Source organism: Capsicum annuum, chromosome 3, assembly GCF_002878395.1.
Source record: "Capsicum annuum cultivar UCD-10X-F1 chromosome 3, UCD10Xv1.1, whole genome shotgun sequence".
NCBI classification, from domain to species: domain Eukaryota; kingdom Viridiplantae; phylum Streptophyta; class Magnoliopsida; order Solanales; family Solanaceae; genus Capsicum; species Capsicum annuum.
The window spans coordinates 244411343-244419169 of record NC_061113.1 but is presented as its reverse complement, the minus strand read 5'-3'; the positions used below and the strand labels follow the sequence as shown (position 1 = coordinate 244419169).

The 7827-nt window shown below is 32.6% G+C and overlaps 1 pseudogene; it reads right to left on the bottom strand.

The window, feature by feature from the left end:
* Positions 1-5442: 5442 nt before the first annotated feature.
* On the bottom strand, positions 5443-6995 carry LOC124897145 (annotated as a pseudogene).
* Between the last annotated feature and the right edge of the window lie 832 nt (positions 6996-7827).

The window sequence follows — 7827 nt, the reverse complement described above, 5'->3', positions numbered from 1 at the left end:
ACTGGGACACAAAGTTTCGGCCATGAACAGTAAGAAAATATGAATAGTAACAACAACACTTGAGAAATATATATATATATATAAATGTAACCAACATAATCCCTAGTAAAAATGGTGGAATTTCACTAAACTAGGGAGAAAAAATTTACTTTATTTTATGTGTATATGTGTGTTTGAGAGAGAGAAAAAGGAGAAAAAATTTGTGTGTATTTGTTTATTCTTGAGAGAGGGGAGAAAAAAGAATATAATGTGTGTGTGATTAAAAAATATGCATATGCATTTGTGTATTTTTGAGAGAAAAAATGAAAAATAAGAAAAGATTTTTTCTTGTATTTTTTTTGTATATGTATTTGAGAGAGAAAAAAAAATATGTGTGGGTGTATGAAAACGTGTGTGTAAAGAGAAAAGATGAATAAAATTGTCTTCCATCCTTGCCTATTTATAATAGAATTGGGCACTCCTATTATCCAATGGATAAAGGGGTGTCCCCTCTTTTTATAATAGCACATCCTTTAGTTCTTAAGATATTGATCAAAAGATGTTCATCCTTTTGACCAATGGATAGAGTTATTGTCCAAAGGGTAGTGTCATTGAGTGGTCATTGTCAGATGTGACAAGGCAATACTGAGTGGTCATTGTCGAACGTAACAAGACATTATTGTGTAGTCGTTGTCGGATGCGATAAGACATCAAATTATTATACTGTACAAAAATAATTGATCCGACTCAGCGTTTGCGGACTGCAAAATATAGATGTTGAATGAAAAAATGTAAAAAATATCAAAATTATTAAAATATAATTAATTTAGAAATATTGTAATATATATATATATATATATATATATATATATATATATATATATATATATAACGTCATGTCGTACACGTGTGCGGGTAATTGTAAAATGTTAAGAACAATAATGAATTGATAAAAATTCTAAAATTAGAAAAATTATTAATAAATTATAAAAAATAAAAATATGAAAAATTGATCAAAATCGTAAATAAAGGATAATTATCAATAATTTATCAAACAATTGTAAAAAGATGTGAAAATTATGCTGAGCCTTTTAACGAATAAAAAGCCTGAAGACGTTAATTTTAGACACGGAGAGTAAAAATTGGATGTCAACAATTATTAATGGGGTGAAATTTTTTGTGAAAAAATGAGATTTTTCTTACCAAAGTTACTCATCTACTCTGACATGAATGCTGGTCCCAAAGAACCTCTTGGGTTGAAACGCTTCAGGATTGTGCCACCATAAGGGGTTTCTTCCAAGTGCCCGAAAAAAAAAAAACTTGTGTGTTTGCTGCTACTACTAGATAAGTAGTGGCGGAGTCAGAATTTTTAATAAGTAGGTTTAAAATCGAAAAAGTAAGTATATGAACTAGCCGAAGGAGATTTAACATCAACTATATATACATAAAAAATAATTTTAACCACATATAATAGTATAATTTTCTATCGAAAGAGATTCAGATGAACCTGCTAACTACAAGGTGGCTCTGCCACTGTAGATAAGCTAAAAATAAGGTTTCACGTCGATCATGATACATTTTTATTAAAAATATTGATACATTGAACAAATGAATAAACATAGTATAATTAGGAAGTACAATTAGCAACCAGAGAAAGAAGAACATTATTTGCCTAGCTTATGTTGGAGGCAGCCCACCTTGCAGTAATGTCATGGTAAAATTTCAAGATGAAAAGCAACTCCTAAGAGTCCGTTTGGATAGACTGAAAAAAAAAAAAGGTTTTTAAAAAATTCTTTAAAAGTGATTTTGAAATTGTTGGAATTTATTTTAAAAATAAGCAGTTACGTGTTTGGATAAAAGTTTTAAAACTGAAAAAAAAGTTGTTAATGTGTTTGGTAAACAAGTGTTGTTAAGCACTTTCTTTTTGTCAAAATGTCTAAAACACTCTTAAAGTTGTTAACAATATGTAGAGTTGATTATTATTTAAAAAAAAATTCTAAAATGATTCAAATTAAAATTGATATATATTTTAATTCAATTTCAATATAAACATCATTTTTTAAACATGAATGGCTACTTGATTTAATTCCACATTATGTTTTATTTGTTTTTCAATCACAGCTATTCTTTCTTCTTCTTCTTCTTGGTGTGTCTTTATACAATTAGTTTATTTTATATGATTGGCATAGCAATTGAGTTCCTTAAAAACTATGATAATGAATTGACACCTAATTCGTACGTAAAAATTGTTCATCGCTGATTGCTTTTTAGTTATATTACTTCACATGTGAAACTTCATGAAAAAGTCCTAGAATCTCACTCGTAAAATTTAAAATTTCTAGATAATAATTAGTTATTTTTTTTAATCAAAAAAGCTGAAATATGGTGATTTATTAATATGATTAGTAATTTGTAATTTGTAGATAAAATTATTTTCTAATAATTTCAGATTGTTTACTGAAAACATTGTATGAAATTGAAAAATAGCAAAAAAATATTTTTCACTGCAATATAAAATTATTAATTACAACAAGAATAAAAAGAATTTTCTTATTAATCTTTTTTGTCACGAAAAAATTTAAAATTGACATTCATTGTGATGGAAGAGGAATATATTCTACCTCTATCCACAGACTTTTTCAAATAATATTTATATTTTTTAATTAATAAAAATTTTGAATAATAAAATTTGAATAACGAAATCAACTAATTAATCATAACATTATAAAATGCAAAGAAAATAATATATAAACTATGATAGAGAGTAGCCTTGGGAGAGAGCAAGAAATGGAAGAATAAGTTAGAATAGGGAAGGATATTTTAGGAGTTTCAAGAATATGCAAGAGATAATGAAGTAAATTACTTGGTCAATTTTTTATCTTTTTCTCTAAATGATTTTCTACTTCAGTTTTGTATTGCCTAAACGCATCTATTGCTTCACCCTTACTATTTAGCAAGTAGACATAACAATATCTAGTGCAATCGTCAATAAACATTATGAAATACTTTTTCCCACCACGTGATGGTGTTGACTTCATATCACAAATGTTAGTGTGTATTAAGTCTAAGGGATTGGAATTCCTTTCAACGAACTTATAAGGATGCTTTACATACTTTGATTCCACACACATTTGACACTTTGATTTATTGCACTCAAAATTTGGAAAAACTTCTAAGTTAATCAGTTTTTGTAACATTTTGTAATTAACATGGCCTAAACATTCATGCCACAAATTATAAGACTCAAGCAAGTAAGAAGAATTTGAACTTTTACTGATTTCAACATTCATTACATTCATCTTATAAAGACCCTCAGTGAGATAGCCTTTTCCTACGTACACTTCTCCTTTGCTAATTACAATTTTTTCAGAAACGGTTATACATTTGAATTCGTTCTTGTCTAGAAGTGAAATAGAAATCAAGTTTCTACATAATTCTGAAACGTACAAGACATTGTTAAGTGTCAAGACCTTTCCTGAAGTCATTTTCAAGCCCACTTTTCCTGTTCCTTCTACCTTAGCTGTAACGGAGTTAGCCATGTAGATCATTTTTTCTACTTGAGCCAAAACAAATGACGAAAATAACTCTTTATTGGCACAAACATGACGGGTGGCACCAAAATCCATCCACCACTCGCGAGGATTCCCCACCAAGTTGTATTCTGAAAACATAGGACACAGATCATCACATTCTTTGTTGGACTCAATCATATTTGCTTGGTCCTTTTTTCTTGCCTTTCTTAGGGGCACGACAATCCGTGGACTTGTGGCCAATCTTGCCACAGTTGAATCACTTTCCCTTGAACTTCTTCTTAGGTTGATTGCTTCCTTGTTCAACTTTCTTCCTTTTCTTAGAATTATTTTGGTCATTTCTACAATATGTACTCCATTAATTGTAGAATTCCTTTTTTACCTTCTCTCGGCAGTTTTATTATCCTCTTCAATACGCAGTCAGACAATAAGATCTTCGACAGTCATCTCCTTGCGTTTGTGCTTCAAGTAGTGTTTGAAGTCTTTCCACATAGGTGGTAGCTTCTCAATTATCGCTACTACTTGAAATGCATCATTCACAATCAAACCTTTCGCTAGGAGATCGTGGATAATTACTTGTAATTCCTAGAATTGAGAGACAACCGATTTGTTATCTATCATTTTAAAGTCCAGGAACCTTGCAACAAAGAACTTCTTAATTCCCGCATCTTCTGTCTTAAATTTTCATTCAAGTGTCCCACACAATTCATCGCTTAAAGTCAATGCCTGCAAATTTTTCGGGCTTCTCCGCAGGTGCCATTGGTTGCTGAGCATTTGCTCGACTTGTTGAGGTAATACTAGTTGCCCCCACAGTCGTAGCCATATCTTGCATTTGACTTTCATTAGTCATTTTTTCTGTCACCACAAGACAATAAAATTTAGTATTTTCAGAATACTACTTATAAAGTTAAGCAACTTTAAACTCTTCTTCTTGTTTCTAGTTAACGATGAAGTTTTTATGAATTCTAATCGTCAACCGAGTGATCTTTAACTTGTGATGAAGATTTTATGTCTTCGAATTACAAGTTAAGTTCAAATGGAGTAGAAAACTTAAAGCTTTAATCTCCAAAAACAAGTAATACAGATTCTGAAAAAAAAAAAAACTTTAGTGAAAAGAAAATTTCACCAAACAAGCAAAAAAAAAAATTTTTTTTTCTTTCTTTTTCTAAAAATTATTTCCTTAAGATTGTAGTGTTTCGGGTACACACAATCTGTATTTTCGCAACACTACTTCAACACTAGTTTAAGTTTAAAACAAGAACACCATGAAGTATAACAACACCCTCAACACAAGATCAAAATAATATTTCAAAGAAGTGTGTTTTATTTTTCAGAAATTAAGATGAAACAGAAACGGCCAAATCCTCCGAATTCACGGAGTGTACTTAAGGAAATAATTCCCCTCAAGTACCCGAGGTTGTGAATTTTTTCTCCCAGGATAAAATGGTCAAACAAACCAACTGTAGCAGTACCTTAAATAATTGGAATCTCTTCGAACTCACTCAATGATTTGATTGATCACACAGAATGTTTTGAAGACAAGAAGAGTTTGTATATTCAGAAAAATTTTCATGCCTAAACTTGTGGATAAATGCAGGTTTATATAGCCATCAAGTGCCCCTTCCCAAAGGTGGCAATGGTTCATTTGAAAAGGTGTATCCTTTGAAGAGTCATGTCTGTTCATTCGAAACATTGTGTCTTTTTCTGAACAACTATCTGAGTAGTCACTCCTTTTCCAAAACAATATGTCTTTTCCTCAAAGGTTGTGTCCCTCCATTTTCCATTCACACCTTTTTCATACATATTGAACCCAACACATAGTATAATTAGGAAGTACAATTAACAACCAGAGACAGAGGAACATTGTTTGCCTAGCGTATGTTGGAGGCAGCCAACCTTGCAGAATGTAGACTGCAGTAATGTCATGGTAAAATTTCAAGATGAAAAGCAACTTCCTAAGCCATTGCTACATACAACATAAGAAATCAAATACGTGGAGATGCAACAACTAACAAAGGAAACTTTCGCCTAACTGTAATTCCAAGTGCTTCATCCACATCCAAATCTTCAGGTTTTGTTCCATTTGGTAACAAAAATTCAAAATGAAACAACATTCTTGCCAATGCCAACTCATTCACAACTTTAGCGAATGTAATTCCGGGACAACCTCTTCGTCCAGCACCAAATGGAATTAACCCGAAATCTAGCCCTTTGTAATCCACAGAACTGTCCAAAAACCTTTCTGGTTGAAACTCCTCCAGATTTTCCCATATGGTCGGGTCTCTGGAGATGGCCCAGGGACAAACAAAGACTTGAGTTCCAGCAGCTACGTCATAGCCCAACACTTTGGTGTCCTTTATTGCTTCTCGAGGAAGCAATGGCACCGGAGAATGAAGCCGTAGACTCTCTTTGATCACTGCTGCTAATTAAGGCGTGTGCTCCTAGTCGTCCTCTGTTACGTCTGACTTCCCTTCAGTGACTTGTCTCACCTCGTCTCTTAATTTTCGCAATGTTTTTGGATTCCTCATGAGTTCATTCATTGTCCATTCTAAAAGAGTGGAGGTTGTATCTGTTCCTGCAGAAAACGTATCCATTATAATAGCTTTAATTGAATCCATTTCAACCTTAAAACCCGATTTGTTTTCATTTCTGAACTTGGAGCAGTATATCCACAAAGTCTGCTGACTCTTCCTCTTCGTCATCTATTTTCGTCTCCCTGTGTTCCTCAATTACACCTTCCAAAAATGTGCTAACCTCTGCAGCCACTTTGTCCACTTTGGCATTTAAACCATCGAAACGATTCACCCATGCAAGCCACGGCATGAAATCACCAATATTAAAAACACCCAACAATTCAACAAACTCTAATAACAATGTCTTAAACTTTTTCCCTTCTTCCCCGTCACAATACTTCCTTCCTAATGCCACTCTACAAAGCACGTCATTCGTCATGCTCACAAACAGCTCTGCCAAATCAACAACCTGTGAGTTATCGATTGAGTCCTTAATCTTTTTTAGAAGAAGAGAAGTTTCCTCTTCCCTGATTTTGCTAAAAGATTGGACTCTTTTATTGTTCAAAAGCTGAAGCATGCAAATGCTTCTGGCGTTCCTCCAGTACTCACCGTATGGGGTGAAAGCCACGTCCTTGGGTCCGAAAAAGAGCCTGCTGGGAATACTTGACATGGGCTTGTTAGTAAAGCCCATGTCTTGGGTTTTCATGATCTGTGAAGCTGCTTCGGCTGATGATGCGATCAAGACAGGCACGCTGCCGAACTGAAGCATCATCATTGGACCATGTTCGTTAGATAGTTTTTGGAGCGAACGATGTGGTTGTAGGCCCAGTTGATGAAAGTTTCCGATAAATGGAAGCTTAGGAGGAGATGGAGGAAGATTTTTCTTGAATTTTTTGGATGAAAGCTGGAAATATGATGGTAGAACAAATGACCAGAAAATTAAGAAGGGAAGAAACGCAAATAAGGATATCATTTTCTTTTCGAATGTAATTAGTTTTCATATTTTGCAAGAAATAGAAGAGATATTGGTTAAATGTGCATGGTTGAGGATTGGGGAGTTGTTCTCCTTTTATAGATTTTTATTATAGAGACCAAATGAAAGGAGAATGCAGCCATGAAGGACAAGAAATTAAAGCGACAATTTTAAAAAAATAAAGCTAGGATTACTTCACTTTATAAGTGATTGAGACGTTTGGTGTAATGCATAAGGAAAGATAATCTTCTAATAAATTTATATTTTTGAAATGGGGTTGGGGAAGGGATTAAAAGGTGAAAGTTAGGTAGCTAACTAGAACTACTAAAATTCTCCAACTCCTTTGAATTCAAACATAGAAAACAAAAAATATTTTTACTAACTTACCATTAATTAATAAATACTTACAAAATTATATAAATCTTTGGTGGTTTCTCGATTATGTAAAACTTTTATTTATTTAAAGAAGGGTAAAATGTAATGACCCTTACGGCCATTTTCCTGTATTTTCATATAATTTTAGTACTAACTAAATGTATCGTGGATTATTTAATTTAATTTGTCATTTGGTAGAAATATAATTTAGTGCCCTTATAGAATATTTTCGATATTGATAAAATTCTTTAAGTTAGGATATATTTATATTATTTTATTAATAAATTAAGTTGTGACAAGTTGGTATCAGAGCATAGGTCACACTGGTACTATTAGTACTGGAGCCGATGTTTAGTAGAGTCCTGTGGATCGGTATGGAGACGTCTGTATCCTATCCTTGGGAGGCTACAGAGCATTTTTAGAAAAAAAAATCTCATTTTCTTGATCCATTTTGTGC